The sequence below is a fragment of the Ahaetulla prasina genome, chromosome 1 (assembly GCF_028640845.1).
Source record: "Ahaetulla prasina isolate Xishuangbanna chromosome 1, ASM2864084v1, whole genome shotgun sequence".
Lineage (NCBI taxonomy): Eukaryota > Metazoa > Chordata > Lepidosauria > Squamata > Colubridae > Ahaetulla > Ahaetulla prasina.
Genome location: NC_080539.1, coordinates 165,997,958 through 166,023,458, shown reverse-complemented (window position 1 = coordinate 166,023,458; position 25,501 = coordinate 165,997,958).

Below are 25,501 nucleotides of genomic sequence, written 5' to 3'. Positions count from 1 at the left end.
CTAAGCATAATTTTAAATTGAAATTTTTAAATGGGTTTTATGTCGGTCAACGACCGTTTTAGTTGATTCGGCCTATTAATATTTGTTTTTAATTCTGTTTTTAAGTTTGTTTTCTGTATTTTAATGTTTTTAAATTGGCTGTAAACCGCCCTGGGTCCTTCGGGAGAAGGGCGGTATAGCAATTAAATTATAAATAAATAAATAAATAAATAAATAAATAAATAAATAAATAAATAAATAAATAAATAAGGCTTAAAAGAGCAGCAACAGCTCTTGGGCTCTTTGTAGGAAAGCAATGTTGCTCCAATTGTTTCTAGTCGGCGTCTCTTGTTTCTGAATTTCGTGGGGCTTTGTCAAGGAAAGCCTTTGGCAGGGTGCCAAAGAAGACAAACGTTTGTGATAAGGCCAAAGGACTTTTTCTGAAGGACTTTGTTTTGGGATTAATTTGGATTAAGCTGAGAATGAAGTATTCTCAGCTGTTCTAATAAAACATGTTTGTTTAGGACTGATTGTGTCTGGTAATAACTACTTGGGCCTAGGTCACGACAGCTAGCCTGTGGAGGCAGTTCAATATACCTTCCCATTGCTAGTTTAATGATAGAGTCAGTCCTTTGCTTTTGTTCATGGCATGAAAAGAGCTGCCCTCTTGTTTTAATTTCAGGCAGCAAAATCTCACAGGCCAACCCTCATAAAACTGACCTGCAAACATTAGGAATCATTCAAGAGGATGGTGTTTAAGGGGGACATTCAATTCACATACACACCGAAGCTTGCAACAATATGCATTCACTGCAGGCAACAAAGGAAACCCCAAATTTTAACCTTCCATCAAAATGATAACATCGTCATGCCATTGTACTGGAAGAGCTTATCTCTTGACCAAAAAGGATGGGACTTGCAACATTGCTTTTGTCATCATAAAGAAGAGGCAGTCAAGCTATTCTCCAAAGCACCTGAGGGTAGGACAAGAAGCAATGGATAGAAACTAATCAAGGAGAGGAGCAACCTAGAACTAAGGATAAATTTCCTAACAGGGAAAACAATTAATCAGTGGAATGAGTTGCCTCTGTGAGTTGTGAATTCTCCAAAACTGGAAGTTTTTAAGAAGAGACTGGCCAACCATTTGTCTGAAATGGTACTATAGGGTTTCCAGCCTGAGCAGGGGGTTGGACTAGAAGACCTCCAAGATCCCTTCCAACTCTGTTATTCTATATTCATTTGCCCTCCTTGTTCTCCGTCCTCCCTCCCCTCCCCACCAGAGCTCTGTGTGACAGCATTCCTTCACAGATAGTCCTTGAAGGCCACGCATCTCCCTAGTATAACCATAGTTTCCTGGACTAGCCATAAGGAACCGTATGCTAGAAGATGTACTAATCCTGATGGCCTCCTTCCCATGAAAACATTAAGCCCAAATTAAATCAGGTTCATTCTGTTCTCAGCCAGTACCTTCCTTCCTTCTTTAGCATGACCCAACGCAGGAAAACAATGAAAGCAAAAGGAGGGGATGGAAGTGTTCAGCAGTGAATCCCCCCAACTTTGCTTTTCCTGGCGCAGACAGCTGATCATTATTTATGTGCAGAGCGCAGCAGCCTTGCCGTGGCTTCGGCAGTTCCATCTATTCTGTGGCATGTGGCATGAAATTAACAAGCAATTCTCTTGTGTTTCAGTGGTGCTGGATTTATGGTAATCAGAAATAATGAGAAAGACCGGTGAGGTGGAGGGTGGGTGGGTTGAAGAGAGAAGAAGGAACTGGAGCAGCCTGAGAGAAAGAATCAGGCAGATGTGGCTCTGCCTGTCTCTTTTGCCTTCTTAGAGAAGTCGAAAACGGGTGTCCTTTGTTCTCCTTGCCTCTTGCTGCAATGCTGACAGACTGCCTGAAAGATCACGAACTCTTCCCCATGGGAGAAACAGGATTCTAAGTTAAACAGAAGCCAGTCTTGAATAGCAATAGCACGTAGACTTATATACTGCTTCATAGTGCTTTACAGCCCTCTCTAAGCAGTTTACAGAGTCAGCGTACTGCCCCCCCCCAAAAAATCCTCATTTTACCAATCTTGGAAGGCTGAGTCAACCTCGAACCGGTCAGGATCGAACTGCTGGCAGTGAGCAGCGAGTTAGCCTGCAATACTGCATTCTGACCACTGCGCCACCATGGCCAGTCATTCTCCAATTCACGCCCGTCCCTATATAGATCCTGTGACTTCACTTGGGGGAAACCAGGCAGCTGCATTGCAAATGAGGAAGAGGGAATGGAAACAGATTTTTCTGGGCTTCAAAATGGAAAGCTGCCCCTCCCTCAAAGATTGGACTGCAAAAACAGATTCCGAGACTGGGGATGCAGAGACAGATGTCACGGCTTTAACGTGCCTTTTGATCCTTTGGCTGGAGGACTGGAATGGCAGATATATTTTCCCCCATGCCAGCCAGGCTGCTGGAAGGCCCTGGGCATATGCTGATGGAATGGCATTGGCTGCCAAGGAATAGAATTACGGGACGGATATGGGGAGCACAGGGGAAGGAGCTCATCCATCATCTGCTGGCCTTTCTGTATGTATTCAACACAACTTAGAACTTCTCCCCATCCTGATGGACTCCGGGCAGCAAAGAAGAACCGTCTTTCATCCAGCTCCACAAAAGTAAAATGAACACAGGTAGTCCTCAACCTACCACGGTTCATTTAGCGACCGTTCAAAGGCACTGAAAAGAGGGACTTACGGAACTGTTTTCCATACTTACGACTGTTGCTTCATCCCCATAGTCATGTGATCAGAATGCAGACACTCGGCAATTGACTCATATTTATGACAGTTGCAGTGTCCTGGGGTCATGTGATCCGCTTTCATGACCTTCCGACGAGCAAAGTCAATGAGGAAACCAGATTCACTTCACAACAGGGTTGCTAACATAACAGCTGCAATGATTTCACTCGACAACGGTGGCCAGAAAGGTTGCAAAATGGGACAAAATTCACTTAACAAACGTCTCATTTAGCAACAGCAGTGCTGGGCTCGATTGTGATTGTAAATTGAGGACTCCCTAGACCGCCTCTTTCCGCTCTTGACCCCTGCAGCAATGGTGAAATGTAAAATTTGTTACTATTGGTTCTGTGGGCGTGGCTTGGTGGTGGTGGGGTAATGTGACTGGATGGGCATGGCCAGCTTTTTTTTTATTTTATTTTCAAAAGCATTTTTTCAGCCGAAGAAAAAATGCTTTTAAAAGTAAAACAAAAAACAAAAACATCTGATGATCGCGCAGCTAAGCTGGGCATGGGTGGGGGGACAGGGACCCACCCCCCACCCACTCACCACCATCGCTACTGTATCGGGCGATCCGGTCCGAACTGGGAGCATTTCACCCCTGCCCTGCAGCCAACTCGGGCCAAAAGTCTGATGAAACAACATGCATATATATTCCAGAGAGGAATCTATCACAGAGAAGCCCCCTCCCAACCATTAGCCAACTCTGCCCAACTTGGGTGCAAAACGCTATCCTGTTGTTGGCAGATATATTGGGAGAAATATAATCTCCTGTTAATCCCCAGCAATTGCAGCATTTTTGCAGTAGTGGGGATCATCCGTTTTTTGCCCCCTCCCCAAGGCTCTGTTTCTCATGAAAGCTTGTCTAACAACTGTAAAAAGGGTAGCCGATCAAGAGCAGCATCTTGAGTCTCCGCCTGCAGGCTTTCCAATCCAACTCTCCATCTGGCTGAAACCTGACAGGTGGCTCAGTTCCACGATGTGATGATGCCCCAATGCCATCACAGTCCAGCCAGATGTTTGTGCAGCCTCAGCTTGTGCCATGCCTCTTACCCAGAACAAAGCCTTCTTGGTGCTTTGCATCGGCTATTCTCACGACAGTCTTGTTTGTCGTCCCTTGGTGGCATTTCCAGTTCAATGTGATGATAGGCTCATCATTTAAAGCCACACACACACACACACACCAACTGGCAAATTGCTCTCCTGCAGGATGGGCTTTGCCGATGGCTCTCATGTCTATTTTGCCTCCAACAACTCTCACGGCTTCCTTCCTCCTGAGCCATCTTTTTGTTCGCATTGCTCGTTATTTCTTTTTATTTGTTTCCATATGTTGCACTGGTGTTCTCTAAGACTTTATTTTCCTTGGCAACTGATCTTCAGGGATTTCGTTCACATTATTTTTAATGAAATTATGCCGGAATTTCATACTGACATTTCTGCTCCCCCCCCCCCCACCAACCTGTCTTTTATCTTGCTAGAATTTGTGCATTTATAACGTTTCGGTGACATACCACTCTTTAGTCACTGACTGTGTGATGTTTCTCATTTTAAAAAATAGATTAAAGGATTAAATGAGGCCCACCTAACTAGAAGCAGGACACATGTATGATCTTAACTAAGTAAACATTCAAAACCTACATATGAGCATGACATAACATCTCTGTCTCTATTTTGACAATTTAAGAGAAGATGGGCTATATACCAGTCTCCAGATATCCCTTCTAGATATTCAGTGACAACCAGACTTGGATAGATCCTAAATCTAATGCTCTGCATATACAATAGTCATCCGCAATGCATAGCTCTAAACCAGGATGGTTGTGGTTCTTGTGGTAAGAGTCGTGTAAAACCTCATACATAAGGATGTGAGCTAATTTAATATCTCTATCTCTCTGGTCTGAGAATTTAAGGAAAGGAGAATTGCACATTCCATTCTGATACGAGCCCTGGAGGCACGGTGGTTAGAATGCAGTATTGTAGGCTAACTCTGCTGACTGTCAGGAGTTCAATCTTGACCAGCTAAAGGTTGACTCAGCCTTCCAGCCTTCCAAGATCTATAAAATGAGGACCTAGATTGTTGGGGGCAATATGCTGACTCTGGAAACCACTTAGAGAGAGCAATTAAGCGCTATGAAATGGTATATACAGTAAGTCTAAATGTTTAAATATATATTGCTATATATCAGATCATTTTAAATAATTCAGATGATGATGATGATGATGATGATGGTGCAGTGTTTAGAATGCAGTAATGCAGGCTACTGTCAGCAGTTTGATCCTGACCAGCTCAAGATTGACTAAGCCTTCTATCTTCTGAGATGAGTAAAATGAGGACTCAAATTGTTGGGGTAATACAGTATGATGACTCTGTAAAATGCCTAGAGAATAAAGCACTATGGAGCAGTATATATGTTTAAGTGCTATTGCTATGGAGTTGGCATAGATTTGAAGAAAGAGCATTCTTGCTGCTACTTACCAATTGTTTATCTCCTCAGTCTTTCCTCTTAATAGATTTTCTTTGTAAGAAAGAAAGAAAGGAAGAAGAAAAGCATAAAAACTTATCAATAGATGTCACCACCTGAGTCCTCCATACAGTGAGATTTAATGAATGTTGTCTATATAATAAAATTCTCACATAGATGCTTTATCCTTAACAACTTTAATTAATCTATTGGATCATAAATTGTACTAATATAACATAACATAACATCAGAGTTGGAAGGGACCTTGGAGGCCTTCTAGTCCAACCCCCTGCCCAGGCAGGAAACCCTACACCATCTCAGTCAGATGGTTATCCAACATTTTCTTAAAAATTTCCAGTGTTGGAGCATTCACAACTTCTGAAGGCAAGTCGTTCCACTTATTAATTGTTCTAACTGTCAGGAAATTTCTCCTTAGTTTTAAGTTGCTTCTTTCTTTGATCAGTTTCCACCCATTGCTTCTTGTTCTACCCTCAGGTGCTTTGGAGAACAGCCCGACTCCCTCTTCTTTGTGGCAGCCCCTGAGATATTGGAACACAGCTATCATGTCTCCCCTAGTCCTTCTTTTTGTTAAACTAGACATACCCAGTTCCTGCAACCGTTCTTCATATGTTTTATCCTCCAGTCCCCTAATCATCTTTGTTGCTCTTCTCTGCACTCTTTCTAGAGTCTCAACATCTTTTTTACATCGTGGCGACCAAAACTGGATGCAATATTCCAAGTGTGGCCTTACCAAGGCATTATAAAGTGGTACTAACACTTCACGTGATCTTGATTCTATCCCTCTGTTTATGCAGCTTTGGATTTGGCAAAGCATATTAGTGTTGCCTATACAATAAACGAAACTGTGACTTGTAAACATCTTTATGCAATAGTTTTATGTAGGAATTGTGCCACTGTGGTTGTATCCACAAACCATGATTAAAACAAACCATGATTTCAATACTGAGTTCCTACATTGGACTGTGACCACATTATGGTTTTATACACTGTGTGAATACAGCCACTGTTATTCGTGAAGCATGATTTCATGTCCTTTTGGTAAACAGAATTTGGTAGATGCCTGGACTTACAACTTGCGTCTTAAAAACCATTCAAAATTATGATGGGCCTGGAACAGGTGCTTTATGGCCTCTAAAACAATGTCTTGCCAATCACCCACCCACCTACTTCCAGTCATGTGACCATATTTCTGGCACTTGGCAACTGGTTTGCTTTTATGACTGACTGCTGTGATTTGCAACATTTTTTGCCGGTTTTGAGAGAATGGGCATGAGAGAATAGGGTATGATTCACTTAACAACCAGTGCAAAAACGTTGTAAAATTGGGTTCAGTTACATGGCTACCTTGACTTATGACTATAACAATTTGTAACTGGAAATCTGGTCCCAGTTCAGGTTGTAAGACAAAAGCTACTTATAATTTTAAGTCACAAATCGCAGTAGCACGATTCACACATTCCAAATTAAAAAACAACAACAATCCACATTATGATTTAGCAGGATGTGTGGTTTATTCAACAGGCTATGGATAAAACAAAGCATTCCTTCATATGATACATGAACCCAGCCTATCTCTTTTTCTGATTACATCTATTTTCACCAGAAATTCCTGATATGTCTTATTTTGGAAGTTTCTGACTAGAACTGTCGGTGGCCTATATATCTCTGCTCAAATACTCCCTGACATTACACTGGCTTAGATATTTACATTGGCTCGGATTCTGTGCTGTCATTCTATGAGCAATTTCCCACAGCGGAGTTAAAGTATTATCGAACTGGCAGACAACTATACCGGCATAACATTGCTGCCTTTATCATGTCACCCCAGTGATGCTGCCAAATGGTGCTATCCTTATTTGTTGTGAGCAGGGCAAGTCAAGAAAAATAATTGATAAATGCTCTTCCTTCCTTTTCACCAAGCTTCAGCAGCAAGCAGAAAGTCACTGTCCTTTACAGGAACTGGGATTGAAACTGGAGGAGGGACTGGGACTGGGATTGAAACTGGAAGAGATGACAAATTTTGGTAGATATTTGGACATATGGGCTTAATCATCTCTCAAAATCTGGTACCAAGTCATCTGCTCCTGGTCTTTTTTTTTTATTTCTTTTTGTCACAACAGTATACACAAACAATTGTCATAGATAAAACAACATATCTTGAAGAAAAAAAATATATATATATATATGTAAAAAATATGCATCAACTATATCAATTTGATATAATGAAGGGAACAATAGGACAGGAACGGTAGGCACTTTTGTGCTCTTATGCACGCCCCTTATAGCCCTCTTAGGAATGGGGTGAGGTCAATAGTAGACAGTTTTTGGTTGAAGATTTTGGGATTTTGAGTAGAGACTATGGAGTCAGGTAATGAGTTCCAAGCATTAACAACTCTGTTACAGAAGTCATATTTTCTGCAATCAAGTTTGAAGCGGTTGACATTTAGCTTGAATCTATTTTTTGCTCTTGTAATATTGCGATTGAAGCTGAAGTAGTCTTTTATAGGAAGGATATTGCAATAGATGATTTTGTGTGTTAAACACAGGTCATGTCGAAGTCGACGGAGTTGTAAGTTTTCTAATCCCAGGATTTCAAGTCTGTTGGTATAAGGTATTTTATTGTTTTCGGAGGAGTGAAGAACTCTTCTAGTAAAATATTTCTGGACCCTTTCTATTGTATTTATGTCAGAGATGTGGTATGGGTTCCAGACGGATGAGCTGTATTCAAAAATAAGTCTGGCAAATGTTTTGTATGCTCTAGTTAGTAGTGTAGAGTTTTTTGAAAAGAAGCTGCGTAAAATTAGGTTTACAACTCTTAGGGCCTTTTTTGCTATGTAGTTGCAGTGGGCTTTGGCATTAAGGTCATTTGATATGAGAACTCCAAGATCTTTGACAGGGTGGGGGTCATCAGTTAGGTAATGTCCATCAAGTTTGTACTTGATGTTAGGGTTAGGGTTAGGGTCACTTGATTTAACACTGTCCTGTTAATCCAATAGATCGTGCACCTACAGATCAAGCATTTTGCTGCCTCCCTTCTACCTAGTCGCAGTCCTAGGGAAAGAAAAGGGATTCAGTATGGTCCCAACTCACCCTGTTGCACCTGGGATGCAACTCACCTGTCAGGTACTTCTCCCCCTCATCTTCTTTCCTGAGACCACAACAGGGGTGAAATGCTCCCGGTTTGGACTGGATTGCCTGATCCGGTAGCGATAGTGGTGGGTGGTTCAGAGAACCGGTAGCAAAAATCCCTGCCACCCACCCGCATTCCCAGCTGAGCCGCGCAATCATCAAAGGGTTTTTTTTACTTTTAAAAGCATTTTTTCTTCGACCAAAAACATGCTTTTAAAAGTAAAAAAAAAGCCTCTGATGATCATGTGGCTCAGCTGGGATTGTCAGAACCCTTTAAAAGCATTTTTTTCTACAACCTCTTCGGCTGAAGAGGTTGTAAAAAACGCTTTTAAAAGGTTCTGGTGATCAGCTGATCTGGTGATCAGCTAGGGTCGTCAGAACCCTTTAAAAGTTTTTTTTCCTCTGGTGATCCTAGCTGAGTTACCTGATCATCACAGGCTTTTAAAAGCATTTTTTTACAACCTCTTCAGCCAAAGAGGTTGAAGAAAAGATGATTTTAAAAGAAAAAAAAGTTGGTCACTCCCACCCAGTCACATTAAACACCCCCCACCAAGCCACACCCACAGAACCAGTAGTAACAAATTTTACATTTCACCCCTGGAACACAACTTGCTCCACACTTGCAAATACCAGAGTTCCTTTGCTGAGGTCCCTCCTCCAGAGCTTCCAACCCAGACATGGGGCAGAAAACTGCAATTCCTGGAGAACCATTGCTGCTCAGAAAGGGCAGGGAAGGCTGCAAAATGGACTTGGAGGGTGGAGCTCCAAGGGTCTAGTAGTTGCTTTCTCAGCAATGAAGTCAGAGCAGCAACAATCTGCAAGAATGCATCACAGTTTTCTTTCCCTCATCCTCCCAGGTGGCTTGACCAGTTTTCAGGAGAAGTTAAGAAGGGGGAAAATCCTGAAAAACTGTCAGAACTATCCACCCCTTCCCTTCTTCTCCCCAACAGTCAGGGACCATGTTGATACCCAGTCAGCAGGTGACCTGAAATCAACTGACTGTTCAGCACAGGACGAGCTCTCTTTCATGAGAGTACTACATGAGAGTACTACCATAAGGGCCGTGCATAAGCGCACAAACGTGCCTACCGTTCTTGTCCTATTGTTTTTCTTTTCTTCTTCCTATATCTATATCTATATATATATCTATATATAGGTCTTTGGTTGTTCGGGTTTTCTCCCGTGTAAAATTGGAAGTGTCTTGGCGACGTTTCGACGAAGTCTCATTCGTCATCTTCAGGCTTCAGCTTCGTGCTTCTGGGAGCAATGTGTGATCGCAGCTGTTTCTTCCTTTTAACTGCTAGTGGGGGTTTGAACTGATTGGGTGGGAGCTTGGCTGTGCTCTGATTGGATGGGGGTTTTTCTGTGCTCTGATTGGCTGGGGTGTGTCCTGTGTTGGTGGGGGCTGGGTTGTGCTCGGTCTATTCTGTGCGGCATGGGGGTTTGAGCTGGTGAGCTGCACTGCTGCTGTTTGGCTCCGTGTTCGTGGTCGTGCTACATCTTCGTAGTGGGTGTCAGTCTGCTGCATGTATGGATTGGAGGGGTTTGAAGTGGCTAATGTTGCAGCTGCGGTCTGGCTTCTGGTCCTTGGTCGTGCTTCCTGATCAGTGTGGGTTTGGGTGTGCTTTCTGGGTGGATGTGTGGTGGTGACATCCTGTGTGGACCTCGTGAGTGTGGGTCTGGTGTCATTCCTCGTGTTAGGGACACGTTTGTCAATAAGGCAGGTTTCCAAATGGCTGGTAGGCGGAGGTATCATCTCGTTTGTTCATGCTGTGTGGGCGTTTTTCTATCTCGATGGCTTCTCTGATTATTCTGTTGTTAAAGTGTTCAGTTTTGGCGATAGTTCTGGTCTTTTTAAAGTCAATATCGTGTCCTGTGACTTTAAAGTGTTGGACCAGGGAAGAAGTTAGTTCCTCTTTTTGAATGAGTTCTTGTGTTCTTCAATCGTGCACTTATTCTTCTGTTGGTTTGTCCAATGTATGTGGTGGGGCAGGCGGTGCATGGGATTTCATATACTCCTTGATTTTCTAACTCAATTTTGTCTTTGGGGTTTCTTAGGATGGTGGATATTTTTGGTTTGTGCAGAATGCTGTCTTGATGTTATGTTTGTGGAGGATCTTGCTGATTCTGTCTGTGGTGCCTTTTATATATGGGAGGAGGGCTGTGCCATTTTCTTGCTCTCTGTCTTGGGTTTTAGTGGGGGTTCTTTTGGATTAGTTTGGTAATCTTATTTCTCTGGAATCCATTGGATGTTAGTACGTTTGTGAGAGTGTGTAGTTCGGTTTTAGGTGTTGTTCTCAGCTAAGCATTTTGTTCTAGAGATGAGTGTCTTGGCTCTGAGTTGATCTGTGCTGGGTGGTGGTGTGAGAGTGCATGCAGATAGCGGTTTGTGTGTGTTTTCTTCTGGTAGATGGTGTGTCCTAGGGAGCCATTGGGTTTCTTGTAGACTAAGACATCTAGGAAGGAAGTTGGTTGTTAACTTCTGTTTCCATGGTGAACTGTATTTTGGGGTGTAGGCTATTGAGGTGTGTGAGGAAGTTTTCAAGTTTTCTTTCCGTGTGGCCAGATTATGAAGGTGTCGTCTCGTATCTGAGCCAGAGTTTGGGTTTGTGATCAGATTTTTCTAGTGCTTGGGTTTCAAAGTGTTCCATGTAGAGGTTGGCAATGACAGGTGAGAGGGTGATCCCATGGGTGCGCCTTCTATTTGTTTGTATTTTTGTCCGTTATAGATGAAGTATGTGTTGGATAGGCAGTGGTTGGTCAGATCTAGTATGTGCTTGGGGGTTATATTTGTTTTGGATAGCTGTCAAGGCTTCTTTGATTGGCACTTGGGTGAAGAGGATATGACATCAAAGCTCACGAGTAGGTCGCTGGGCTGTAAGTTTTGTTTCTTTATGATCTCTATGAACTGGAATGAGTTTTTACATGTGAGGCGATGGATTCTGCATAGGGCTGTAGTTGTTTGGCGAGAAATTTGGCTAGGTTTTGTAGAGGTGAGCCTATGGAGCTGACTATGGGTCTGAGTGGGGGTTCCTTCTTTGTGTATCTTGGGAGGCCGTAGAGCTTAGGGCATCTGGATGATTTCTCTCTGGGAATGATTCTTTGTTGGATTTCTTCGCTGATGGGGAGGCTTTTATTTTGGATCTAGTGGTTTTCTAGGTAGGTGGTGGGGTCTGTTTTTGGGGCTAGTATGCAGGGTCTTGGAGTAGGTTGGTTAATTTGGTTTGGTAGTCAGATGTGTTCATAACCACCGTGGCGTTGCCCTTGTCTGCTGGTAGGATTATTATGCTGGTATCTTTTTTCAGGTTAAGTAGTGCTGTCTGTTCCTCTTTGGGTAAGTTGCTTTTGGGTGGCTTGCTGCTGCAGAGGATGTTGGTGATTTCGAGTCTGATTTTGTTAGCGTCATCGGGGTTGATTTTGGTCAGGCTGGTTTCAACTCCGCATATAATGGTCTCAGTGGGGATGTATTTTGGGAGTGACTGCAAAGTTGAATCCTTTGGAAAGGACATCGGTTTCAGCTTTGGTGAGGATCCTATCTGAGATGTTATGCACTGTTTGTTTCATGTGTTGCTGTGAGGGTGGAGGGGTTTGTTTCTGGCGTTCTTGTAGTCTTCGGAGTTTGTTGGTGTGCGTGTCTGTCTTGAGGGTGGTCTGTGTTTGACTCTCAGACGGCAAGTTTTTTGGATTTGTCCCAAGGTGCGGGTTGCATCTTGTTGCTGAGTTTGAGGTGAAGTGTGAGGAGATCTTTGTTGATTTGATCTAGGAGGAATCTTTTTGTGTGAAGTTCATTTCTGATTAAGGCCAATTCTGTTCTTTTTAGGATGCGTTTGGTGGCTGCAGAGTTGGAGTGGAATTTCAATTGGAAGCATTTGGGGATTAAATTTTCATCGCGGCAGTTTCAGAGGAATGCGAGGTCACATAAAATGGAAGCTCTTTGGACTTCTAGTTTTCATAGGTCCTGGTCAGATGGTGGATTTCCTCCCGTGAGGTGCAATATTTGTTTTCTGAGGTTTTCACGGGTGTTTGTATATAGGTCTTTGGTTGTTCGGGTTTTCTCCGTGTAAAATTGGAAGTGTCTTGGCGGCGTTTAAGTCTCATTCGTCATCTTCAGGCTTCAGCTTCGTGCTTCTGGGAGCAATGTGTGATCGCAGCTGTTTCTTCCTTTAACTGCTAGTGGGGTTTGAACTGATTGGGTGGGAGCTTGGCTGTGCTCTGATTGGATGGGGGTTTTCTGTGCTCTGATTGGCTGGGGTGTGTCCTGTGTTGGTGGGGGCTTGGTTGTGCTCAGTCTAATCTGTGCTGCAGGGGATTTGAGCTGGTGAGCTGCACTGCTGCTGTTTGGCTTCGTGTTCGTGGTCGTGCTACATCTTCGTAGTGGTGTCAGTCTGCTGCATGTATGGATTGGAGGGGTTTGAAGTGGCTAATGTTGCAGCCACGCACACCAACAAACTCAAGACTACAAGAACGCCAGAAACAAACCCTCCACCCTCACAGCAACACATGAAACAAACAGTGCATAACATCTCAGATAGGATCCTCACCAAAGCTGAAACCGATGTCCTTTCCAAAGGATTCAACTTTGCAGTCACTCCCAAATACATCCCCACTGAGACCATTATATGCGGAGTTGAAACCAGCCTGACCAAAATCAACCCCGATGACGCTAACAAAATCAGACTCGAATCACCAACATCCTCTGCAGCAGCAAGCCACCCAAAAGCAACTTACCCAAAGAGGAACAGACGGTCGTACTTAACCTGACTGAACATGCCAGCATAAAAATCCTACCAGCAGACAAGGGCAACGCCCGGGTGGTATTGAACACATCTGACTACCCAACCAAATTAACCAACCTACTCCAAGACCCTGCATACAAGCCCCTAAAACAGACCCCACCACCTACCTAGAAAACCACTAGATCCAAAATAAAAGCCTCCCCATCAGCGAAGAAATCCAACAAAGAATCATTCCCAGAGAGAAATCATCCAGATGCCCTAAGCTCTACGGCCTCCCAAGATACACAAAGAAGGAACCCCCACTCAGACCCATAGTCAGCTCCATAGGCTCACCTTTACAAAACCTAGCCAAATTTCTCGCCAAACAACTACAGCCCTATGCAGAATCCATCGCCTCACATGTAAAAAACTCATTCCAGTTCATAGAGATCATAAAGAAACAAAACTTACAGCCCAGCGACCTACTCGTGAGCTTTGATGTCATATCCTCTTCACCCAAGTGCCAATCAAAGAAGCCTTGACAGCTATCCAAAACAAATATAACCCCCAAGCACATACTAGATCTGACCAACCACTGCCTATCCAACACATACTTCATCTATAACGGACAAAATACAAACAAATAGAAGGCGCACCCATGGGATCACCCTCTCACCTGTCATTGCCAACCTCACATGGAACACTTTGAAACCCAAGCACTAGAAAAATCTGATCAGTAACCCAAACTCTGGCCCAGATACGTAGACCACACCCTCAAAATCTGGCCTGACGGGACGAAAAAACTTGAAAACTTGCTCACACACCTCAATAGCCTACACCCCAAAATACAGTTCACCATGGAAACAGAAGTTAACAACCAACTCCCCTTCCTAGATGTCTTAGTCTACAAGAAACCCAATGGCTCCCTAGGACACACCATCTACCAGAAGAAAACACACACAAACCGCTATCTGCATGCACTCACACCACCACCCAGCACAGATCAACTCCGTAGCCAAGACACTCATCTCTAGAACAAAATGCTTAGCTGACGAACAACACCTAAAACCGAACTACACACTCTCACAAACGTACTAACATCCAATGGATTCCAGAGAAATAAGATTACCAAACTAATCCAAAAGAACCCCCACTAAAACCCAAGACAGAGAGCAAGAAAATGGCACAGCCCTCCTCCCATATATAAAAGGCACCACAGACAGAATCAGCAAGATCCTCCACAAACATAACATCAAGACAGCATTCTGCACAAACCAAAAATATCCACCATCCTAAGAAACCCCAAAGACAAAATTGAGTTAGAAAATCAAGGAGTATATGAAATCCCATGCACCGCCTGCCCCACCACATACATTGGACAAACCAACAGAAGAATAAGTGCACGCATTGAAGAACACAAGAACTCATTCAAAAAAGAGGAACCAACTTCTTCCCTGGTCCAACACTTTAAAGTCACAGGACACGATATTGACTTTAAAAAGACCAGAACTATCGCCAAAACTGAACACTTTAACAACAGAATAATCAGAGAAGCCATCGAGATAGAAAAACGCCCACACAGCATGAACAAACGAGATGATACCTCCGCCTACCAGCCATTTGAAACCTGCCCTTATTGACAAACGTGTCCCTAACACGAGGAATGACACCAGACCCACACTCACGAGGTCCACACAGGATGTCACCACCACACATCCACCCAGAAAGCACACCCAAACCCACACTGATCAGGAAGCACGACCAAGGACCAGAAGCCAGACCGCAGCTGCAACATTAGCCACTTCAAACCCTCCAATCCATACATGCAGCAGACTGACACCCACTACGAAGATGTAGCACGACCACGAACACGAAGCCAAACAGCAGCAGTGCAGCTCACCAGCTCAAATCCCCTGCAGCACAGATTAGACTGAGCACAACCAAGCCCCCACCAACACAGGACACACCCCAGCCAATCAGAGCACAGAAAACCCCATCCAATCAGAGCACAGCCAAGCTCCCACCCAATCAGTTCAAACCCCACTAGCAGTTAAAAGGAAGAAACAGCTGCGATCACACATTGCTCCCAGAAGCACGGTTGAAGCCTGAAGATGACGAATGAGACTTCGTCGAAACGCCGCCAAGACACTTCCAATTTTACACGGGAGAAAACCCGAACAACCAAAGACCTATATACAAACACCCGTGAAAACCTCAGAAAACAAATATCTATATATATATCTATATATATGCTTATACCTTCTAATATTTACTCATATATATATTCTTCTTCTTCTTCTTCTTCTTCTTCTTCTTCTTCTTCTTCTTCTTCTTCTTCTTCTTCTTCTTCTTCTTCTTCTTCTTCTTCTTCTTCTTCTTCTTCTTCTTCTTCTTCTTTCTCCATCTCCTTCCTCTTCCTCTTCCCTTCCTCTTCTTTTCCTTTTCCTTCTCCTTCTCCTCTTCCTCTTCCTCCTCTTCCCTTCCTCTTCCTCTTCCTCTTCCTCTTCCTCTTCCTCTTCCTCTTCTTCCTCTTCCTCTTCCTCCTCTTCCTCTCCTTCTCCTTCTCCTTCTCCATCTTCCCCTTCCTCTTCTTCTTCCTCTTCTTCCTCTTCCTCTTCCTCTTCCTCCTCTTCCTCTTCCTCTCCTTCTCCTTCTCCTTCTCCTTCTCCTTCTCCTTCTCCATCTTCTCCTTCCTCTTCCTCTTCCTCTTCTTCTTCTTCTTCTTCTTTTTTTTTGCAGCCATTTTCTTGATAAACTGTTCCAGATCATATCCATGGCCAAAATTGTGACAGGAGAAGAAGGAAAGCACCACTTTAAAACTATGGATGATTTTAATGTACCTCTATTTAAAGGCAATTTCATGAGAGCAGAGCTGCTAGGAGGGCACGTTAGTGAGTCCTAAGTCATATGGAAATATTCAAGAGTGATCTGCCAAAGACAATAGTGCATGTACTGTATTCCTGTCAGATGCTGCCATGCTAAATTAAACCAAAGGAAGCCACAGACAGGAAGGGAAGTTTTAAAAAAAATTCAGTACATTACGCTCAGTTTCTTGAGCAAAATTCCTTTTATTAATGCCATGATTTTTAATCAGTGAACTCCCAGTTTTCAGAGAAATACATTAGTCTTGTCTATATAATGCAGCCAGTTTGATTAGCATTTTTTATGATAGATTCACAAACTGTGCAAAGCCTTAATGAGACCTGCTTAGTTTTAGCTTAGTATACTGTGTAAACCCAGCTATTATTGTTTATAAAACATGGTTTATGGCATATATGAACCCAACTAATTGTGGCTTATTCAACAAATCAAGGTTGTGCGATTCCAACTGTAATTTGCTTTTGAAAAAGGCTTGGAGAGAAAATTAGATCACTGTATTGTAAGAGAATAAAGGCTTTCTAAAGGAAGAGAAGGAGACTGCAGAAGAAAAGTAAATGAATTCTTTGGGTTTGTGTTCTCTAATTAAAAAAAAATAGGAAAGTTCTAATCAAATTGAGGGGAATCACAGAAAGCTTTCTAACTTTCATTAATACATTTGCATCACCATGTCTTTGAAAATTCATAAGTGACATTGGTGATCTAACCAAAAAAAGATCTAACTTACCTTTTGCGTCAAGTTTTGTACCACTCAGAGGTCTGAGAGTAGGCTACATAATAGCAGTAATTTGAAGAGATCGTGGAGACCTCCAGGAAATTATATACCACTTAGTTTAATGTCTCTTCCAAGAATTTTGGTAGAAGGCTGGCTAGCCAAAACAGCTGGTGGGGAAAACAGATTTAGGGTTGCACCTGGCCTTAGCATGAGTGGTTCTTTTGTGCTCCCTTGTAAAGACTGCTCCATTTTACCTGCTATTCCTTAAAAGATAGCACACACACACACACACACGAGAGTCAGAGACAGAGAGACAGAATATGTAGGAAGGCAGAATCTCATATATTTGGATCATAGACACACGGTAAAATGTAAGAATAGAATAGAATAGAATAGAATTTTTATTGGCCAAGTGTGATTGGACACACAAGGAATTTGTCTTGGTGCATATGCTCTCAGTGTACATAAAAGAAAAGATACGTTCATCAAGGTACAACATTTACAACACAATTGATGGTCAAGGCAAACATATCCTGCGATACAAAAACTGCATTCTGGATTTATGGAGCAAGTGAGATTCTGGGAAAGTTGGGAACAATGGCATATCACTCAAGTTCTTTTGCTATTATTTGCTTGCCCGGAGGGAGGTGTGGACAACCTCTTTTAGCTTGTAGGCCGCACTTTTTATTCCGCATGAGGGCCATGAGAGGTGTTGAGTGAGATGACAACAAAACCAGAAGGCAGAGCTGAACAGCTCGTTTTTATTTTTTATTTTTATATTTAATTTTTTAAAATTAATTTAAAAATATGCTATTCTTATATTTTTTTTTCTTTTTGTTTTTTAGAATAAATGAATTGGAAGGGACCTAGGAGGTCTTCTAGTCCAACCCCCTGCTTAGGCAAGAAACCCTGCACCACTTCAGACAAATGGTTATCCAACATCATTTTTATTTACTGGATTTTACCCTACCTTTATAATATAATATAAATATAAGCTCCTGCCTCTTTTGAGTGTATCGAGGAAGATTAAAAATAAAAATGGGTGTTTTGCTCATGTCCACTCTTATTTTTATAATTGGAGCCAAAAAGAATTTAGCTTGTTGAGGCTGTACAATAAAATTCTGGCTCATTGTTAGAGGAAGAGAAGGAAGAAGGAAGGGCCTCTGGTGGCTCAGACTGCTAAGACAGTCTGTTATTAACAGCAGCTGCCTGCAATTACTGCAGGTTCTAGTCCCACCAGGCCCAAGGTTGACTCAGCCTTCCATCCTTTATAAAGTAGGTAAAATGAGGACCCAGATTGTTGGGGGCAATAAGTTGACTTTGTATATAAATATACAAATAGGATGAAGACTATTGCTAACATAGTGTAAGCCGCCCTGAGTCTTCGGAGAAGGGCGGGATATAAATGCAAATAATAAAAAAAAAAGAATGGAATGGAGTATCTGGAACTCTAAATGCAAGTAGTCCATATGACAAGACTTGGTTGCAGATCATACTGGTACATATTTCTTTTACAGCAAGGTACAAGAACAAACAATGAATTAAAATAGAAAGCATCCTTCAGCAGCAGCATTTTGCACCAGAGAAACACACTGGGGAGGTTTTTTTTAAAAAATTATTATTATTTGCAGAAAACATGGAATGACTTGTCCAAGAGCTTTCAACATTACTGAGCCAATGCAAGAGAGCTTATCCTGAATTTCCTAGTAAGCCGGCCAGTGTATTAAATCTCCGCATTAAAATTCCGCCTATGCTTGTCGGTAAAGAGAATTCTTTTTAAAAGAACACCGTTTTTGTCTCATCCTCGGCTGGATTGATTTCCCCATTACAGCCACCCATTCTTCCGGATTGACTATAAAGAATGAGGGCATTTTGGAGGGCCTCGCAAGTGTGACAATGAAAGAAACATTTTCTACACCCAGAGCAATTAATTGATCTCCGAGCATCAATATGGTCACAGAGTGGTTGCTTGGCAGAGAAATGAGACGACACTGCAGCTGCGGAGCGATGGGCTTTACTTGCTTCTGACTCAGTGAACTGCAGAGAGAGGACAACCTCAAATTGAGAATAGCTATTAGCTGTCATTGGCGGCATGGATTTTTGTTTTAATAGGAAACAAAGCAGTGATTTCTAAATGGTCTGCATTGTCAGGCTCTTAAGTTTCAGTGCTTCTTGCATTCAGTGTGTAATACAGAGAGCCTGTTCGGTGCAGTGGTGAAAGTGCTGGCCTAGAAACCAGAGGTGAGTTTCAGCAGGTTCTGACCAGTTCTGGAGAACCTGTAGCGGAAATTTTGAGTAGTTTGGAGAATCAGTAAATACCACCTCTGACTGGCCCCGCCCCCATCTATTCTCTGCCTCCCGATCCCAGTTGATCCGGAGGAAATGGGGATTTTGCAGCAATCTTCCCCTGGAGTGGGGAGGGAATGGAGACTTTACAGTATCCTTCCCCTGCCACGCCCACCAAGCCACGCCCACAGAACCGGTAGTAAAATTTTTTGAATCCCACGACTGTTAGAAACCAGGAAACTGAATTCTAGTTTCATCTTAAGCAAAGTCAGCTGAGTGACTTTGAGCCTGTCTCTCTTTGCCCAGCTCACTCAACAGGGTTGTTGAGGAGGAAGGGGTATTATGCACGTTTGCTGCCTTGAGTTACCTATAAAGTAAATAAAGGTGGGATAAAAATCGAATACACATTAAAATAAAATCTATACTTGATGCCACTTGCTCTTGGCCTTGTGGAAATCTTATATATAGAAACATACCTGAACTTCTCTAAGATAGTGCTAGAAGAGGGTGCACAAGCTTTTGTGTCTGTGGCTCTTCCTGAACATATTATGGCAAGGCACGGTTGGGTCATGCATATGGGCAAGGACAGGATTTGGGTGTTTTTCTGGGTTTCTGGACAGTTTGGAAATGGGTTCATAGGAAATTCCCTTGATATGTTTTGCTGTATTAGTGCATTCGCCATCTCAAAAGGTAAGAAGGCCATCTCTCCTTGTTCAGTCATTATGATTGTGGGATATTCCAAGTTTACAAAAATTGGGTTGGGGGGGTGGCAACCCTGATTTAGAGTTTATGGATGGCCACCACAGATTTAGAAACTAGAGAAATTCCTGACAGGTGTTAGCTGGACCGGTTTATGACACTATTGCTCTTTGTGAAACCTATCCGAGATCAAGAACAACCAATAGCTGTTTGGGGTTAGAAAGTTTTCCTGCACTAATTTATAATGTTGCTACTATCAAATCAATGGCAAAAAAGAAATAGCATTTTTGTTCCTGTAAGGAAAGGCACATGAAAACATACATATCCCAAACCGAGAGAACACCCCTAGATGGCACCTGCGGAATCTTAAATGATTATTTTAATAAAAACCTACTTGAAAGCTAAAACCCAGTAGAGGCTAAAGCACAATATGAACAGTTGTGGGAACTGGTGATGTCTAGTTTAATGAAGAGAAGTGTTGTGACCCAGGTTCCTGGACCCGGACTCCTGGACTCGGATGATTCAGAAAGTGAGGGAGAAGACCTGGCCAGCCCTGCTTCTCTTGAGCTCTTTCCCTCCCTGGCACCCACTCAAAGGGAGGAGGAGGGGCCGGCAAAGCCTGATTCCCTGGAGCCTTCTTCTGATTTGGCAACGCCCCAAGAACAGTTTTGGAGTGATGCAAGACTGCGCAGGCGTGATCGGCGTACGCAGCAGCGGAAGAGTTGGGACAAAGCCAAGTCATAATTGTCATGCAGTGACATCTGCAGAGACTATAAATAGGAGGCGGGACTTCCTGGTTTTTTGTCTTGGACAAAGTAATGAATTTGCGCGGGCAAACTGTATCAACGGAGGGAAGAATATATTTGTGAGTAATTCTGGCCTTATCTGTAATTTCCTTGTTATCTCCAGAAACTTGGCAGGCCCGTGGGTAGACGTAGCCAGGACATTTATATATATGTAAATAAATCAGAAAAGGAGGCTTCTGACTGACTCTTTGCTGGGAGTATTGGGGGAAGGGAAACAGAACAAGAAGGGCTAGGGGTGACAGAGCAGTCTTTCAATATTTGAGGTGCTGCCACAGAGAAGATGGGGTTTCCAAAACAACTGAGGGCAGGACAAGAATTCACGGATGGAAGATCCAAGCTAGAATTAAGGAAGATTTTCCTGTCAGGGAGAATAACTAATCGGTGGAACAGCTTGCCTCCAGAAGTTGTGGGTGCTCCGTCACCGGAGGTTTTTAAGAGATTGGACAGCCAATTGTCTGGAATGGTATAGGATCTCCTGCTCAAGAAGGGGGATGGACTAGAAGACCTCCAAGATATGTCCGACTCTGTTATTCTGTATTCTGTAAATTGAGCTGACATTTCGTGAGACTGCCCAACTCAACCTGCAACCACAACTGAGACAGAATTTCTCTTGGTAATTGTTAAGTGAGTCTTACCTGATTCTACAATCTTTTTTTTTTTTTTTTGCCATGGTTGTTAAACGAATCACTTGCAGCCATTAAGTTAATAAGATAGTTGTTAAGTGAATCTGGCTTCCCCCATTGACTTTGCTTGTCAGAAGCCAACTGGGAAAAATTGCAAGTGGCAATCGCATGACTCTGGGACAGGGGTCTCCAACCTTGGCAACTTTAAGCCTGGCGGACTTCAACTCTCAGAATTCCCCCAGCCAGCTTTGCTGGGAATTGAAGTCCGGCAGGCTTAAAGTTGCCAAGGATGGATACCCCTGCTCTGGGACACTGCAACTGTCATAAGTATTTGCCAGGTACCAAGCATCGGAATCACATGATTATGGGGATGCTGCAATGGTAGTATAAGGGCAAGGATCAGTTGTATCTCACTTTTTCCAGTGTTGGTGCAACTTCACTGACTAAACAAATGGTTGTAAGCCAAGAACCACTAGTAACAACAACAACAATAAAAAAACCCAAAACCAACTGGAAATAACCACCTTGTTTTTAAAAAGCAGAGACATCACCCTACCAACCAAAGTGTGTATAGTCAAAGCTAAGGTTTTCCCAGGTGCAATGTATGGCTGTGAAGGTTGGACCATAAGAAAGGCTGAGCGCCAAAGAATTGAGGCCTTTGAACTCTGGTGCTGGAGAAGACTCCTGCAAGTCCCTGGGAGTGAACAAACAAGTCAGTCCTAGAGGAGATCAACCCTGACTGCTCTTTAGAAGGCCAGATCCTGAAGATGAAACTGAAATACTTTGGCCACCTAATGAGAAAGAAGGACTCCCTGGAGAAGAGCCTAATGCTGGGAAAGATTGAGGGCAAAAGAAGAAGGGGTCAACAGAGAATGAAGTGGCCGGATGGAGTCACTGAAGCAGTAGGCATGAGTTTAAATGGACTCCAGAGGATGGTAGAGGACAGGAAGGCCTGGAGGAATGTTGTCCATGGGGTGGCGATGGGTTGGTCACAACTTTGCAAATAACAACAACAAATTTACTATCTTCTTTGGTACTTCCATATTTCCCCATTAGTGGAGCCTTGTATTAATCAGTCTGAACTTTTCAATATAATACTTCCCAGAGTACAAGGAGGAGGAAAGCCAACATCTCAACTCTTCAAGACTTGCTCCATACTTCTTCTCTTGGTTTTTGGTAAGCTGTTGTCATTCATAACCTTGCTATCTGTTGCTTTTAATTGTACTTTTTGGGGTTTTGTTTCCAATGGTGCAATTCTTCCATAGCCAAAACTTCACCATCTGTAGGCAGGAGATTTATTAGCAGAAATATTATCGATAAACATGAAAAAGGTATACTTCAAATATCCCAAAGACATCAGAACAAATTCAGATACTGTATATGAATTGGCTAGGCTAGGAGGAATTCAGTGGAACACTGTTAGATCAAGGCAAGGAAGAGATGAGCGGTAGCTGTCAGCATTTTATTCATCAGCAGGCAGAATATGAACAGCTCGGCAGGCGCGGATCCTGGCTCTTTATAGAGCACCAGCATGCAAGCCGGCCACTGATAGTGCTTTAATTTTCCCGCCGCTGAAACAACCAATCAACGGTGCACATGCAAATACCATCACGTACCTCCGTACCTAACAAGTATAGTAAAGGAGGTCTGGCTGGCTGAGATGCTGAAATGAAGCACTCAACACTCATGAATTCAGTTTTGAGGTCACCAAACTCTACAAGACTCTGGGCAGCTCACAACCTAGAAGCAAGAAAATAGTAAAACAATAAGAACAAAGATGATATGCAGAAGAAAAAATACTTAATAGAGTGTAATTCTCTGGGGACTCAAAACTATCCTATCCAAAGTCTTTGGGGAATAGCCAGCTTTCAATATTTCTTTTGAATGTATGGATTTATTTATTTTATTTTATTAATCAAACTTATATACCGCACCATCTCCCGTAGGACTCAGGGCGGTTCACAGGCATATTAAAACAGTATAATAAATAAACATTAAAACCCAATTAAAACTAAATATTATCATGGCCTGATCACTAAAACAGTAAAACCTATAAAATCTCTTGGGAGATGCTTTGGCAGAGGCAAATGTTGCAACAGAGAAGGCAAACTTCGTACATTCCAAGAGATGGGCGTTGTTTAATCAAAGGAAATTGGAGTGCACTGTTCAGTCTTACAGACTAGGTAGAAATAGATGATCCTTCAGAGAAGCAGGCCATATGCCATGGAAGGCTTTGTAGGTCAGGGGTCCTCAACCCCGATCCGTGGACCAGCACCGGGCTGCCAGAAACCAGTCTGCACAAACAAGAAAAGCCCCATCCGTGAGATGCAGGCAGCACACGAAACCACGCCCCCTCCGGTCCCCAGAAAAATCTCTCTCCAGTGTCCACAGAACTGGTCTCTGGTGCCCAAAAGGCACTATTGTAGGTGATAAGCAACACCTTGAATTACACTCAGAAGCCATCTGGTAATCAGTGCAACTCATGGAACTGTGGTAACATAGGGGCATATCAAAGTGTGCCCATTATTGCCTGTACTTTTGCATTCTTGACCAATTGTAGTTTCTGAATATTCTTTGGAATATTGCACTAGTGAGGTGGCCAGGGCATTAGTGACAACTGGCACACTATATGGATCAATGCAAAGTTGACCAGTCCTGACCAGAGTGACACCTACTCTTCAGGCAAGAGCTATGAGTCCCAGAAAACAACAACAACAACAACACAAAATGTGCAGTGGTCTGGAATGGGAAAGGGCAATCCCATTCAAGACTAGAGTTGAAGAGTTCCCAGAGTTGGGGGTCCCAGCTACTCAGTCTTCTCAGGACTGAGCCCAAATCAGTTTTGTTGTAGTTTCTATCTGCAGCAGGATGTCCGTCAGTCAGTCAATCATAACAATTATAAATAATCTTTGTTCCTACTGCTGATGTTCTAGAACAGGGGTGTGAAACTCATGTCGTCAATGCGGTGTCACGTGACATATCTGGACTTCCTCCCACCCCCCCTTTGCTAAACCAGGCATGTGTTGGGAATGAGGCCCAAGTAGTGATTACCAAACACAATTCAGTCAGAACAAACTTCTTTTATTAGAATATTAATTCATACTCAGCTTAGTCCAAAACGAATTCTTCATAAACAGTCCTTTGGCCTTATCACCAACCTATGTTGTCTTTGGCAACCTGCCAAAGGCTTTTCTTGGCAAAACTCCCACAAAGTTCAAAAGACGCTGACAAGAAGCAATGGAATCAATGTTGCTTTTCTACAAAGAACCCAACGGCTCGTTGCTGCTTTTTTAAACCTTATGGGAGTAGCCAATCATCTTCTGGCTTTACTCCCGAGTCATCCTTTTTGCTTCAGCTGCTCTTGCCTTTTGGCAGTTCTTCGCATGCGTGCACTAGGAACAGGTTGCTCTTGTTCCTCTGCCTCTCTGCTGTCTGCCTCTGGAGGCTCCGGAGTCTGCGCATCGCTCCCAGATGGCCCTGGCCCCATCTCTGCCTTTGATGCAGAGCCCTCGTCTGGGCCTTCCCCTGACTCCAGGACTGGCCCGTTGTCCTCCCCAGCCTCCTCACTATCCGACTCCACTGCCAGGTCCGCAGGCTGCTGTCAGACCACAACAGCGTGGGGATGGACAGCATGTGATGCATTCGGCCCGTGGGCCAGGAGTTTGACAGCCCTGTTCTAGAATGTTGCTTTATCTGATCATTACCAGCTTTAATAATAGCTAAAGTTCCCATTTAAATCAGCAGATGTAGGTTTCTTAAGATGTGGGTATTTTTCAATCTGGGTTTTTTTCATTCAACAGGTTTCAAAGATGCTCCAAATATAGGTTTAAAAAAAAATCAATTTTTTTTTGGTATTAGAGTCTCCCACTTTTCTATAATTCTGACAACTCAACAACTTCTTTCTCTTGGTATTTTTGATCTTACTTTCTTCTTGAAAGTGGAAGAGGGGCTATTGGTGATATTTACTGTTACGTGTCTTTGACCCTCCACACTTTCCAGTCTGAGAAAGAACTGAGTTTTTTTAAATGCAGGACAATTTTGGGCCCAGTACTAATTATTTATTCTCTTTTAACCTCCCCAGCATAATGTTCTCCACATGTTTTGAACCACAATTCCCACCATGTGAGAGACATCACCCTAAACCAGGGGTCTCCAATCTTGGTAACTTTAAGCCTGGAGGACTTCAACTCCCAGAATCCCCCTGCTCTAAACAACACCATGGAGAAGGACTTTCTGATTATGCCATAGTAATAGACACCTCCGGATGCTGTGGTATTGTGGATGGGGTTTATTTGCTGAAGTACAAGTAATATGGGTGAGTTAACATGCTAGGTGAATTTATCTGTAAATTCATACCTTACATCAAGCAATAATGTTAGTTGTCTTTGGCTTAGAGTTTGGGTTAAACATAA